This window comes from Bubalus bubalis, chromosome 9 (assembly GCF_019923935.1).
Source record: "Bubalus bubalis isolate 160015118507 breed Murrah chromosome 9, NDDB_SH_1, whole genome shotgun sequence".
In the NCBI taxonomy this organism is placed as follows: Eukaryota; Metazoa; Chordata; class Mammalia; order Artiodactyla; family Bovidae; genus Bubalus; species Bubalus bubalis.
In genome coordinates, this window is record NC_059165.1 from 104,406,169 (window position 1) to 104,421,521 (window position 15,353).

The following is a 15,353-nucleotide window of genomic DNA, read 5'->3' on the forward strand; positions in this document are numbered from 1 at the left end:
CATATGGCCTTCTCCCCATCTGTCTCTCTATCTTGAATCTCCTTTCTCTCTCTCTCTTTTTTTTTTTTGTTAACAAATAAGTATTAATTTTATTTATTTATTTTAATTTTTTAAATTTACCTGTGTAAGGTTTTTAGAGGGTAGTTGCTTTACAATATTGTGTTGGTTTCTGCCATCCGTCAACATGAATCAGCCACAGGTATGCATTTGTCCCCTCCCTCCCCATCCCGCCCCTTTAGGCTGTCACAGAGCCCTGGCTTTGGGTTCACTGAGCCATACAGCAAGCCCCCACTGGCTCTCTAGTTTACACATGATACTGTATATGTTTCCACGCCACTCTCTCTAGTCGTCCCACCCTCTCCGTCCTCCTGCTGTGTCCACAAGTCTGTTATTTATGTCTGTGTCTCCTTTGCTGCCCTGCAGATAGGATCATCAGTACTCTGTCTCTAGATTCCATATATATGCATTAATATACGACATTTGTTTTTCTCTTTCTGACTTATTTCATTCTGTATAAGAGGCACTAGGTTCATCCACCTCACTGGAACTGACTCAAATACATTCGTTTTTATGGCTAAGTGATATTCCATTGTATATATGTCCCACAGCTTCCCAAACTATGGAATGCTTCACGAATTTACATGTCATCCTTGCACAGGAGCCATGCTGACCTCTGCATCGTCACAACTGCAGGATATGTGATGCCGAAGCAAGCACTCTCCCTTCTCTTAGAAGGGCCCTGTCTCATTGGATTTAGGGCCTACCCTAAATCCAAGTCCATCTCACCTCCAGATCCTTCCCTTAATTCCACCTGCTGTTTAGTCGCTCAGTCTTTTGTCCGTCTCTTGTGCCACACGGACTGTAGCCCTTGAGGCTCCTCTGTCCATGGGATTCTCCAGGCAAGAACACTCGAGTGGGTTGCCATGCCATGCCTTCTCCAGGAGATCGTCCTGACCCAGGGATTGAACCTGTGTCTCCTGCATTGGCAGGTGGATTCTTTAGCACTGGGCCACCAGGGAAGCCCATTAATTCCATCTGCAGAGACCCTATTTCCAAAGAAGGTCCCACTCCCAGACTCCAGGGATAAGGAGTTGGGCATATCTTTCTGAGGGATGTGAGTCCACCCAGTACAGTCTGGGTGCCCCAGGCCACACCGCAGGCAGCCACAGCCGGACCACGCTTAACACCCAGCCTGAGCCTGGGTACCCCTCTGCATCTTCGTGAAAAAGATTTCCTCTCTCAGTTTGGCTGGGGCCACAGAAAGCCGACTGGGACTTTTTGTCAGCTCCCTGAAAGGAGAAGTTGAGTTGTTTTGAGGTTTGGGTGTCGCCGGGCGCCCCCCCGGGCGCGGGCTGCAAACTTGCTCTGCAATTCTGACCAGAAAACAGGAAGGGGGCAGCGTGGAAAGCCGGTTGCAATCAGCTGGTCCGCCCGCCACAGCTAACTGTCACTGTCACCGCTTCACACGGTGTCGCTCAGCTGCCCTGCGGCCGCCCCGCGAGCCGCCCCCGGAAGCACGGCATCCACGCAGGGCTGCTGTTCCAGCTCAGAGATGCTGAAGGTGCAGAAGACAGGCTAGCCGGGCCGTGCAGTCGGGGCCGTGACCCACGCCATGTGCCCTCTAAGAACCTGGCGACTCGGTGATGCAGCCCTGGCACTGGCCACGGGTCTGGCCGCACAGCCCACCTGGGACGTGCCCCTCTGCCTTGGCATCAGGGCTGCAGGTGGGGGCGGCGCTTAGGCTCGGGTTCTCTCCGTCCTTAACTGTAACAGTCGCCACTAATATTCGCCAACGCGCACAGGGTTTTAATTTCGAAAGCAGAAATGAAACGAGGATCCTTGCTGGCTGGACTCTTTTCCCAAACGGCCAGAAGCTGGGGTTTCAGCGTCTCCATATAGCCACCGTGGCCTGGCCCACACAGAGAGGGAAGGCTGGGAGATGGCCCCCTAGCTGTTGGATACACCTGCGGGAGGCCAGTGACAGGACAGTGGGGCTCTCGGAGCTTTCTGCTGCCCCTGACCCCCCGCCAGGGACCCTAAAAGAGCATGTCCTGGGACTGTGCCAGCCTGGGTCCTAAGCACCAGCCCCCACTGAGGGTCCCGCAGACCCAAAATCACCTGACCCCAGACTCCTCTAGCCTCCCTCCCACCCACCCATCAGCCACTGTTGGTCTGTCCCCTGGCAGCACCTGCCAGCTACCTGGGCATGTCATCCTGAATCAACATGCCGCCCACCATTCACCTTGACCTTTCCTCATACGGATACCTGCGCAAACCATGTCCCTCCCTCCCACCGGGCAAGGATGGGCCAGTCCTTGCCCATCATTGGGGGCACATGGGCAGAGCCACTCAGCTGGAATGATAGAAGGTTCCAGAGCCAGGGGTGTGCCTCTTTGCTTAGGTTTTTCTGTTTAAGAGCTTTGTTAAGATAAAACTCACCCATTTCCAATGAACAATACAGTGTTTTTAGTATATTCCCAGTGTGGTGCCACCTTCACCTCTAGTACCAGAACATTTCTGTCACCCCAGAGGAAACTCCATCAGCAGTCACTCCCCATTCCCCCTCCTCCAGCCCCTGATCTGCTTTCTGGCTCTGCAAGTTTGCCTGTTGTGGGCGTTTCTGGACGTTTCATGGGGTCATACAAGTTGTGGTCTTTGTGTCTGATTCCTTGCACTCAGCTTGGTTTTTTCCAGGTTTATCTGTGCTTCACTGGTGTCTCCGATGGTAAAGAATCCACCTGTAATGCAGGAGACGTGGGTTCAGTCCCTGGGTCAGAAAGGTCCCCTGGAGGAGGGCACTCCAGTATTCTTGCCTGGAGAATCCCATGGACAGAGGAGCCTGGTGGCCTGCAGTCCATGGGGCCACAGGGAGTTAGACACCACTGAGCAATAAATACACACACGTCCTCACTGCAGCATGTGTCAGTGCTTCGTTCCTTTCTCTGGCTGAGTAATAGTCTGCTCTACAGATAAGACCTCATTTTATTTATCTTTCACAAACTTTCTCAGCATTTCACTCCTTTGTCTGGCTGACTCTGCATTTGAGTTTTCTCCTGGGCCCTGGGTCCCCTCCCTGCCCCAGCCAGGTCAGCATCCCCCTCTGCCCATAACAGGAGGGTAGAGGCTACCAGGCAGACATGGAGGTGATCCCGCTGGAGACTTTCGGGGTTGACTGAGCCAAGCCCGGGAGGAGAGTGGAGCCCTGGCCAGCAGCCTGCTGCAGGTATGCAGGCCTCGGGGGCATGCCAAGGGCTGGATGGGTGCCAGCAGACACACCTACGACTGTCCATCGGTGTCACCCATCTGCGTGGGCCTGCCGCATCTGCTAAGAGCCTGGTGGCCAGAGGCATCTGGCATTTGGGAGCAGTGGAGAGTGACTGTGTGGGGCAGGCCACCAGGGGCCTCGGAAAGCAGGCCAGGGTTCTTGAGCCGAGGCATCCGATCAAAGTAGACAGTCCAAGGGGAGGAAGAGGCGGGGTTGGAGATGGCTGCGTGTGCTGCCTGTGGCTTCTCCCAGGATGCTGGTGAGGACTGTGGTCTAGGGGAGAGGCTTTATCCAAGGGATGTGCCAGGAACACCGAGCCCCCTGGACCCCGGCGCTTGTCGAGCCATAGAGGTTGTCCAGTCATGTGGGGACCTGCAGCAAGCTGGGACACCTCCTGGTTTTGCTTGTTAGCTACAGGAGGAGGTGAGTTTGCCAGGAAGATTGTTGAGAAAGGGGCATGTGGCCACAGACAGGTCTCTGGGGACCATTCTGGGGGCATGGGCCACAACATTGAGGACACTCAGGATCGGGATAGAAGGAGGGAAATCACTGGTGTCGTGTGCTGCGCAAACCACCCCCCCAAACCCATACAGGGGCCAGGGCATTCAAAGCAAAAGGGGTGTCAGGGCTGGGAGCCTTTATCCGGTGCGTGTCTGTCTGTCTCCGGGATCATAGGAACCCAGAGGCCAGATTGTCTCCTGTACGTGAATACAAAGGCATTTGGGGGTGTTTCCGTGATCTGCTGATGGGGAGTGTCAGGTGTCAGCAGGCAGCTAGCTGGGTGGGGAGGTGGTGGAATTAGGCTCGGGAGAGTCTAGGGCAGCAGCCTGGGGTACTCCAGGGTGAGATGTGCCAGCCAGACGTCCCCTGACCCCAGCCAGTGGTCAAGGCTCGGCTGGCCTAAGGCTGGCCTTGAGGCTTGGTGGCTAGAATGTCAGCAACGTGAATGTCAGGGTGAGAAGAAGGGGAGTGAGAGCCAGGCCAGGGTGGACTCCCAGAAAGGTGGACGTGACAGGGAGACAGGGACGGGGGGTGGGGGGGGGGGGTCCGTGGGGCCAGGAGGCTGAGCCACTCGAGAGCCTGCGAGGGAGACCCTGGCAGGGCGGCCCCTGGGCGCGGGCAACAGAATGTCTGGCAGCTTCTGTCCCCCCGCATGGCCTCCCCAGGATGTTGAAAGAAGTCACCGGGAGGGCCCTGGGTTGGCAGAGCAGGCTGAGAGAGGGCAGGAGTGGAAACCACAGCCCAGGGTCGGGGGGGACGGCAGCAAGGCCTATCCCACGGAGGATGAGAGAGGATGAAGGAGGCCTCATGCGGGACCAGCCTCACGCCTCACAGATGGAAACACCCGGGGACCTAGGCTGCACTTCTGCACCGCCGACGTTGGGGATGGGGACCGTCCCCACGCACTGTCAGCTGTTGAGCAGCATCCCTGGCCTCCACCCACCAGATGCTAGTGGCACCCCCTCCCTCGGTCAGGACGGTCATAAACGTCTCCAGATATCACCAAGCGTCCCCTGAGGGGCAGAATCTCCCCAGTTGAGAAGTTCTAGGCCGACTGCGGGCAAAGATTGATTTCAGTGTTAACAGATGTCCGGTGCCCAGATAGGTTGAGATTTGGGGGGGCTCCGTGACATTGTGCCATTATGGTTACACGTCACCTCAGCTCTGTTCAGTTCTATCTCGTCAGCTCAGCGCAGGCCAGGTGGTGGGCGGAGATGCTGTTTCTGGCTGGCGATCTGCTTCGTTTGTTCCTGGGAACGGGCGGCTGGTGCTGCTTCGCGCCCTGTGGCCAGCCACAACCAGGAGAACTGCCCACCCATCACCAGAAACCTCGATTCTTTTTTGTGTGTGTGGCCACACTGGGTCTTCATTGCTGCACGCGCACGGGCTTTCTCTGGCTGAGGCAGACGGGGGCTCCTCTAGTTGCAGTGCACAGGCTTCTCGTTGCGGTGGCTGCTCGTTTCAGAGCACGTGCTCAGTAGCTGTGGCGCAGGGCTTAGTTGCTTCGAGGCATGTGGGATCTTCCCAGACCAGGGATCAAACCCATGTCCCCTGCATTTGCAGGCTGATTCTTAGCCCCTGGACCACCAGGGTCGTCCCTCCTCCCATCTTCCTCACCAATAGCAAAGCTCATTCAGATACGAGGGTTGGGTTTTCCATCCAAGTTTGTGCTTAGGGCAAAGTCTTCAAATGTTATTTGAAAAGCTGCTCGTCAATGCAAAAGAAAAAATGCAGTCACCCATGTGGTGACCCCCCCAGAGCTGAGAAGTCACACGCTCCCTGCCGGCTTTCTTTCGGGCAAATGTCATGAAAGAACTTCAGCAGATTTCTGGTGCATTTCATGCTGGTTTCTCTGCACTGAAATTTTGTCACCCCCTCCCATCCCTGTCCTCCTGGGGGTAACTTTCTGAACCTCACACCAGGCGCTGACTGTGGTTCACCTCTTCTTTAAGCAGCTCCCCGACAGGAAACAAACCAAGACTGCCCTGGTGGTTTTCACTGCCGGAGAGCACGCAAGGTTATCTGCACCACCACGCCCCCCCACCCCCACCCCTTGGCAGAATTGTGACGTATTTTATTGTAGCTTTTGATTTCACCTCATGTACTTGGCTTTTTTCATATATTGCTTCACTTTTTTAGTATCATTTTCCTTATCTGAGATATAATTTTTGTGTGTACCAGGGCTTGGCAGACTAGAGCCCCCAGGTTAAATCTGCCTGCTTCTACGCGTAAAGTGTTATTGGCGCACAGCTGTGCCTGCTCATGTATGTATCATCTGTGGCACCTCTCAAAAGAGTTATGACAGAGACATCATATGGTCCCCTGATGGTGACCGTTGAACATCTGACCCTTTACAAGAGCGGTTTGCTGACCCCCTCACACTTTGCACACATGGAACATTCTAGAACATTCCAGTTACTTTCTCTGTGCACACATCTGACTTCTGCTCTGTTCTCCCTTCCCAGACGTAAGGAAGCCAAGTTCCCACACTGGTTCCAGATGATCCCTATCACCCAACTGAAATCTTTTTGCATTGGTCTGTGCCTTATGTATATCATAACTCGGGTCTCCCGCATTGTAGGCAGACGCTTTACCGTCTGAGCCACAAGGGAAGCCCACATATATCCACTAACGTACATATACCTACAGAGGAGTCTGTAAGCCATCTTTGAGGGGTCAGAAAGGAAGGGCTTGCATGTAGATGTCCCAGAAGCTCATCTCATAAGTTCACCTTTCAGCTTTCACTCTCCTTCTCCAGTGCTGTCTGTCCCACAGGCAGCTGGGCTCACTTGTGCGGTCAGGGTGTTTGAGGTCTGGCTGACCACGGTGGGGGCCATGTGGGGCCCCCTCCCAATCTTTCATTTCACGGAGGGGTCCTCGGAGGCTTTCCAGCCACACCCTGGGCCCTGAGGCCACCTGCATCCTGCCTGCAGGGCAACACAATCTGCCAGGCACAGTGGGATGAAGACAGCAAGCAAGACCCCAGTGCCTCCCAACCGTGCCCTTCCCCCCCACCAGCCCCTGGACCCTCCACAAGCTGCTGGGAGAGCCAGCGTGAACTCACTGAGGCTGGTGGGCCAGGCCAGCAGCGTACACTGAGGGCCACAGCACCCCTGGAGGAAGCTAGCATCGGGGTGCCAGATGTGTGCCCAGAAGGAGGCCCTGGAGTTCATGGCACGCAGATAGTTCAGCCAGAGAGATGAGCCTGGGGACAAGCTTCTCGTAGCCCGGGCTAGGGGGTGGCTGTGTTCCCAGCCCTGGTGCTTAGTACATATCAGCAGGCGTGGGTGTTCCCAGCTCACCACAAGGATGTCACAAGATGCGGAAAATGGCGGGAGCCGCGTTAAGGAACCACTTGATTGGAAGGAGGGATCCGAGGCAGAGTGACAGCCTACAGGCTGCCCAGCTGAGAAGTAAGGCCACACCAGAGCAGGAGGGGGTACAGAAAGATGAGGTGGTGTCTTTGGGGGTGTGGAGAGGATCAGGGTGCCCTACAGCTGTGATTGCCTATGCCTTTTTGTCAGGGGGTCCCTGGAAGTGTTAGGGAGGGGACAGCCACCTGGAAGACATAGTCCACAGGCACTCTCTGCCCCTCCCATACCTCGCAGACCTGCAAGGCTGCCTCTCTGGCTTGCTGCCTAAGAGTGCAGAGCCCTGACGCCTTGCAGTCATCTGAGGCTATTTTAGACCAAAGTGAAAGTTATATTTTGGGGAACATTGCGTCTAAGAGAAGAGTGAAATTATGGGTGTATTTTAAGCACCCAGAAAGGCCTCCTTGGAATTTGCAAAAAGAGTTGATTAAAAGGCAAAGCATAGCTCCAGGCCCGGGACACCCCTGCCACAGCCACCGCCCTTTCCGAACGTTCTGGGCACTTTGCAATACCAGGGCTGGTGGAGTGGGGTGGGGGGGCATGGTGAGAGTGTCTGTCCACCATCCATCAGCCCATCAGCTACATCTGCCTCACTCTTTGGCGCGGGGATGCGGCCAGGCATCAGGCAACCACAGGGCCTGGCAGCCGATTGGTTTCCTGGTGATTATCCAGGATGGAGCAGCTTTAGGGCCCTGTCCCCAGCATCACTGGGTAGTTTTCCTCTGGAAGTTTGCTTCTGTGTCATTCAGCCACTGCTGGCCACAGCCAGCTCCCAAGGCCAGGCCCAGCAACACCTCAGTTACCTGAGGCCCATGGAAGTGACCTGTCTTTTGGAAAGGCCAGGAGGTCAAACTCAAGGCTCTCGGTCCACCACCCAGCCACTGATCAGTCCTCTGACCCCAGCTCATAACTGTTGACCAGCTCCTCCTGGGTGGAGGGGGACATAGCCACCCCCTGGCAATGGTCAGGTGCCTGGGCCCAAAGTCTTCCGTGGTGTGAGCTGTCAAGAAATGTTCAATGTAATCCTCACCCGTTTATGGGAGAGTAAGTCACAGCCACCTATGAGAATTTACAAAGTTCTACTTAGCCCTTCCTGAGGGTCCAGGGATCTCTAGGACAGCCAATGTTTTTAAATTGAAGTTTGCCTGGTGGCTCAGATGGTGTAAAGATTCTGCCTGCAATGCAGAAGACCTGGGTTTAAACCCTGGGTGAAGAAGATCCCCTGGAGAGGGGAATGGCAACCCACTTTAGTATTCTCGCCTGGAGAATCCCGTGGACGGAGGAGCCTGGCAGCCCACAGTCCATGGGGTCACAAAGAGTCAGACACGACTGAGTGACTGACACTTTCACTTTCTTTCAGAGTTAACTTACAGTGTCGTGCCCATCTCTGCTGGTACAGCAAAGTGACTCGGTTGTACACATACAGACATTTTTTTTTAATTGAAGGATAATTACCTTACAGAATTTTGTTGTCTTCTGCCAAACATCAACAAGAATCAGCCATAGGTACACATATGTCCCCTCCCTCTTGAACCTCCCCGCCATCTCCCTCCCCATCCCACCTCTCTAGGCTGATACAGAGCCCCTGTTTGAGTTCCCCGAGTCATACAGCAAATCCCCATTGGCGCTCTATTTCACATATAGTAGCATAGGTTTCCACGTTGCTCTCTCCAGACGTCTTGCCCTCTCCTTTTCTTTTTTTTTTTTTAATTTTATTTTATTTTTAAACTTTACGTAATTGTATTAGTTTTACCAAATATCAAAATGAATCCACCACAGGTATACATGTGTTCCCCTTCCTGAACCCTCCTCCCTCCTCCCTCCCCATACCATCCCTCTGGGTCGTCCCAGTGCACTAGCCCCAAGCATCTAGTATCGTGCATCGAACCTGGACTGGCAACTTGTTTCATACATGATATTTTACATGTTTCAATGCCATTCTCCCAAATCATCTCACCCTCTCCCTCTCCCACAGAGTCCATAAGATTGTTCTATACATCAGTGTCTCTTTTGCTGTCTCGTACACAGGGTTATTGTTACCATCTTTCTAAATTCCATATATATGTGTTAGTATACTGTACTGGTGTTTTTCTTTCTGGCTTACTTCACTCTGTATTATAGGCTCCCGTTTCATCCACCTCATTAGAACTGATTCAAATGTATTATTTTTAATGGCTGAGTAATACTCCGTTGTGTATATGTACCATAGCTTTCGTATCCATTCGTCTGCTGATGGACATCTAGGTTGCTTCCATGTCCTGGCTATTATAAACAGTGCTGCGATGAACATTGGGGTACACGTGTCTCTTTCCCTTCTGGTTTCCTCAGTGTGTCTTTCGGTTACACTGGGTCTTCACTGCTGCGCTCGTGCTTTTTCTGGTTGCGGTGAGTGGGAGCTACTCTTCGTTGGGAGTGCAGGCTCTGGGGTGGGCTCAGTGGCGGCTGCGCACGGGCTTGGTGTTTAATATTCTGTTCTGTTGAATATGGTTCCCTGTGCTTTACAGCGGGACCTTGTTGTTCACCCATCATATGTATAATAGTTTATATCTGCTAATTCCAAACCCCCAGTCCTGCCCTCCCCAACCCCACACCCCCCGAGCAAGTCCAGGTCTGATCCCTGTGTCTGCGAATCTGTTTCCATTTTGTAGATAGATTTATTGGTGCCATATTTTGGATTCCACATATAAGTGATATCACATGGTACTTGTCTTTCTCTTCTTGGCTCACTTCATCTAGTGTGATCATCTCTAGTTGCGTGCATAGTGCTGCAAATGGCATTAGGTCATTGGTTTCCGTGGCTGAGTAGTATTCCATGGTATACATGCACCACGTCTTCTTTAGCCGTTCTTCAGTAAGTGGACATGTAGGCTGTTTCCATGTCTTGGCTGTTGTGAATAGTGCTGCTATGAACATAGGGGTGTGTGTATCTTTTTGAATTAGAGTTTTGTCCAGGGATATGCAGAGCAGCCAGTTTTTTAATTTCTTAGCAGAGTCTAAGGCTCATTTCTCAGCCAAGGCTGATTCTACCACCAGGGGACATTTGGAAACATCTGGAGACTTTTTTTTCTTTAATATTTATTTGGCCGCATCAGTTCTTAGTTTTGGCACATGGGATCAGTTGCTCCTCTTATGTGGGATCTTAGTTCCTTGACCAGGGATCGAACCTGAGTTTCCCACATTGCAAAACAGAGTCTTAACCGCTGGACCGCCAGGGAAGTCCCTGGAGATGTTCTTTTGTTGACCAAGGGTGTTGCTGAACATCCTATGATTCACAGAACAGCCCTTCTGCGAAGAATGATATGTCCCCAAAAGCCTGTATCAGCCGAGGCCAAGACACCTGCTCTAGTTTAGGGGTCTTTAGGATGTGCAGTTGGAAATCAGGCCTGGGGTTCTGGACGGGGTCTTTCAGGGGGCCATGTAGATCCGGGAGCCACTGCCTGCACAGAACTGCTTGATGGACGTATCAGTGTTGGTGAGGTTGGGGGGGCAGAGGGGGAGGTGGGAGAGAAGGTAACAAGGACACGCAGCCCTGGAGGAGTGTCTCTGGTTCTGCCAAAGTGCCTGGACCAGCTCTTCCCCCTCAGCATGTGACTGCATTCCTCCCGGCAGAACTGACCACCTCCAGGGCCTCTGGGCAAAGAGCTGACTCTGCCCGGAAGCCCAGCTCGGCTGCATAGATGCCATGTGACCTACAGCACCCTGACCTCTCCACGCTACCTGCTGCTCTCCCCTGCCCCAGGGCCTTTGCACATGCCGTACCCTCCTGCACCATCATCTAGCTAGGTCCGCCCCTGAGGCTTCCTGGGAGAGGCAGAGGAGAGCTCCAGAAGGTCCCAAGGCCAGCAGGCTCCTAGCACAGCACCAGCACAGTGCAACTCCCAGACCCACACCCTGAGGCTCTGAGAGGCCCTCCGGTGCTCAGGGCCCGTTCGTTTCCTGCAGCGGCTCGTGTCACCCAGCAGCCCCAAATTTCAGCTGTGGCAGAGCAGGGAGGAAGCAAGCACGGTGATGCGGTCATGGCAATGCTGAGGCTGGGGGGGACACCTCGTGGGGATCTAAGCTCTCCTGTGCACGGGTGGCCTTCGATGCCCATTCCAGAGCTGCCCCTTAAAGAAAATGGGAGGGACTTCACTGGTGGTCCAGTGGTTAAGAACCTGCATTCTTAACCTGCGTTAAGTTTCCATCCCTGGTTGGGGAACTAAAATCCCATGTGCCGCAGAGCAGCTGAGCCTGCACACCATAACTACAAGCCAATGAAGCCAAATAAATATTTGAAAAAAATTTAAAAAAACGGGAGACACTTTTTAAAAGATGCTGAGTGAAAGAAGCCAGACACACAGGGCCACATCTTTCTGATCCCATTGACATGAAGTGTCTGCAACAGGCAGATCCAAGGAGACAGAGAGCAGATTAGTGGTCGCCAGGGGCGGGGGGAGTGGGAGTGGGGAGTGGGAGGGGCTGCTTACGGCGCACGGTTTCCCTTGGGGTAATGAAGCGTCCGGAACGCGATAGAGGTGACGGCTGCCCGACATGGCAAACCTGCCAGATGCCACCAAATCGTACATTAAAACAGTAAATTTTACCACAATTAAAGCCCTGAATATTCATTGGAAGAACTGAAGCTTAAATACTCTGGCCACCTTATGTGAAGAGCCAACTCACTGGAAAAGACCCTGCTGCTGGGAAAGATTGAGGGCGGGAGGAGAAGAGGGTGACAGGATGAGATCGTTGGATGGCATCACTGACTCAATGGACGTGAGTTTGAGCAGACTGTAGGAGATGGTGAAGGACAGGGAAGTCTGGTGGGCTACAGTCCACGGGGTGGCAAAGAGTCAGACACGACTGAGCGACAGCAACGTACACGTCTGGAATGCCCCCCATCAGGTCCCACCACGGGCTTCCGGTGGCTCAGTGGTAGAGAATCCGTCTGCCAATGCAGGAGACGTGGGAGACACAGGTTCACTCCCTAGGTTGGGAAGACTCCCTGGAAAACCCACTCTAGTATTCTCGCCTGGGAAATCCCATGGACAGAGGAGCCTGGCCGCTACAATCCATGGGGTCAAGAGTTGGACATGACTGAGCAACTAATCAACAGTAGGTCCCGCCACATCAGCCTCTTGGGTTCCTTCGCATCGATCTCGCAGTTGGCGGGCACAAGTGCAGCCGTCCCAGAGCCGGCCCTGTTGGCTCTGGCCTCTGGGGTGGCCCCCAGTGCACCCGAGCTCCATCTCCCGGGGCCCCACGCAAGCCGCCAACCCAGCAACAGGACACAGGACCGGCGTGAGGTTGGACCTGAGCCCCTTTAGGTAAAATTTCTCCAGCAAGTGTGGAAGTGCTCCAAAATGTTTCAGCCAGCCACTTATCTTTGACATCACCATTTCCACCCAGAGAATGTTTCATTTCGTTGTGAATTGGCGAAACCCTCCCCCAAGACTGAAAGATAATAAAATCGGCCAGAGCAGGTTCACAGTGGCTGTTCCTGTGGAATGTCTCCTGGATTCAGCCGTTCACACTTAAGCCCTGGTATAGTAGTTTACCCCAGGGGTCTGTAAACTGGTTCCGTAAAGGGCCACGTTAATTAGCATTTCCAGATTTCACAGCCGCTCAGTCTGTATCACAGCTACTTAGCTTGCAGCTACTCACCCTGCATCGTAGAGCGAAAGCAGCCGCAGACAGGACGTAAATGAACGGTGCGGCCGTTTGTCAATAAAACGTCATTTACAAAAACAGGCAGTGGGAGAGCAGCATCAGAGATACCCAGACTGGGGGCTTCCCCAGAGGTCCAGTGGCTAAGACTCCAGGCTCCCAACGCAGGGGGCCTTTGTTCAGTCCCTGGTTGGGGGACTAAAGATCCTACATACCACAAGAAGATCTGGTGCAGCCAAATAAAATAAGTACTTTTTTAAAAAGAGAACAGATACCCAGATTGAAGGACATCCTAAAATATACTCACCCCATCCTCCTTAAGACTGTTAAGGTCTCAAAAATAAGCCTGAGATACTTGATGTGGGAGGACTGAATGTAACGTGATGAAAGTGAAAATCGCTCAGTCATGTCCAACTCTTTGTGACCCCATAGACTGTATAGTGAATTTTCCAGGCCAGAATAGTGGAGTGGGTAGCCATTTCCTTCTCCAAGGGAACTTCCCAAGCCAGGGATTGGACCCAGGTCTCCCACTTTGTGGGCAGATTCTTTACCAACTGAGCCACCAGGGAAGCCCATGTAACATATGATAACTGGGATAGAAAACAACAGTAGAGGGGGAAATGAGGACATCTGAATGAATGCAAGCTTAGTTTCGTAATAATGCATCAGTCAGTATCGGCTTCCCTGGTGGCTGAGCTTTAAAGAACCTGCCTATAATTCAGGAGATGCGGGAGACCCACGTTCAGTCCCTGGGTTGGGGAGATCCCATTTCCCAACCCACTCCAGTATTCTTGCCTGGAGAATCCCATGGACAGAGGAGCCTGGTGGGCTACCGTCCCTGGGGTCACGAAGAGTCAGACACAACAGCTCACACCCAGGGTCAGTCCGCATTGGTTTTGTTCACTTTTTATGGCAAATGTGCCATCATTATATTGACAGTGGGAGACACCGAGCGTGGGGCCCTTGGGAACCCTCTGTGATATTCTTAGAACTTACTAGTAAGTCTAAAACTATTTTAAAATTAAAAGGTTTTTAGAGAAGAAGAAGGATGTCGAGCCAGACTTGGCTTGTGTGTGTGGAGGGAAAGGGGTCCATAGACAATCCGGCATAGGCCAGGTCTGTCGCACAGACAGGCTCCCACCATGTCCATGAGATACGCAGAGCAGATCTCAGGTGGGATCCTCACACGGTGAACTTCGACCTGACGCATCCCCGCCCTCCCGTGCTTCCCGGTGTCCATCTGCTGAGCATCATCAGCGGTCTTTGGTGCTTTCCTCTGTTGCCTGCGTGCTCGCTGTCGCCATATCCTGTCGTCGCTTCCTCCGCAATGTTCCCTGCCAGTGCCCGGGCTCCGGCTGGCGGCCCTGCTGTGCACGCAGGTGACAGTGTCCAGCTGTCAGGGTGGTGTCCAGGGTACCAGCTTCCCGAAGGGCCCACGCCACGACTGGGGCCCAGCCACTGAACTCGGTTTCCTAAACAGCCCCTTACCTTCCAGGGCTATGAGGAGTCAAAGCTGGAAGGTGGCCCTGGATAGTGATTTTCTCTCCTCCTGCACCTGTTTCTGCATCATCTGGGGGCCTGGTTTCTTCTCACTTTCCCTCCACGTTACTGTGCCTGGCTGAACAAGGCTACCAAGTGGAGGCACGCTGAGAACTGGACCCGTCTGGGGTTGGGGTGCAGGTGGGGAGAGGCTGCTGTCAGTGAAACCCTGGACTCTGACAATTTCCCATCTGTTGGGGCTAAGCATTAGGAAAGCAATCTGATTAAGTATGTGTGCTAAGTTGCTTCAGTTGTGTCCGACTCTTCATGACCCTGTAGACTGTAGCCTGTTAGGCTCCTCTGTCCATGGGATTCTCCAGGCAAGAACACTGGAGTGGGTCGCCATTTCCTTCTTCAGGGGATCTTCCTGACACTCGGATCGAACCTGAGTCTACTGTGTCTCCTGCACTGCAGGCAGATTCTTTACCGCTGAGCCCCTGGCGGAGCGCCCTGATTAAGTATACTGAGCACGGAGCTCTTTGCTCTGTCCTGCTTCTGATTATCAAGACCCTTACTCTAGATGTTCAGGAAAGAGGGAAGGGTGTAAGCAAGTGTCCTCTTGCTTTATTTCTCCCTAGAGAGCCTTCACTCTCATAGGAAACCCTAGAGCAGTAGTTCTCCCCCTTCCAGGGATCAGAACACCCTCAGGCTCTGGTTTAAAAATTTAGATTCCCTAGCCTTTCCAGAAATCCTGCAGGTCTGGAATGGGCCCAACTCTGCATCTTTAACAAGTCCTACAGCCCATACTTGGATTCTCAACTTTTCCTCTCCCTTATCGCAACCTACCAGAGCAGCATGGTAGAGGTGACTCATGCGGCAAGGCAGAGGAATCCTGACAGTTCTCTTTTTCCTCACTGTTGTAAGCAGGGGAGCCCCAGGAAGACAGCTTTGCTCAACCCAGGTATGGAGGGTGGACCCAAGGGTAGCCAGCGGGGGCGGGGGAGGGGGGGGAAGGGACCTTCCCCTTCCCCCTCCCGTCCCTTCCCCTTCCCCCTCCCGTCCCTTCCCCTTCCCCCTCCCTGTCCCCGAGG

The 15,353-nt window shown here is 53.4% G+C and overlaps 1 protein-coding gene and 1 non-coding gene across 20 annotated transcripts in view; one reads left to right on the forward strand and one right to left on the reverse strand.

Annotated features, from left to right (window-relative positions):
• Positions 1–15,353, forward strand: part of MYO9B (myosin IXB) — a 108,281-nt gene that overhangs the window by 26,974 nt on the left and 65,954 nt on the right. The gene's annotated exons all lie outside the window — the stretch shown is intronic.
• Positions 614–717, reverse strand: LOC112587150. Its single transcript, XR_003111680.1, has one exon. It is a non-coding gene; the product is annotated as a U6 spliceosomal RNA (small nuclear RNA).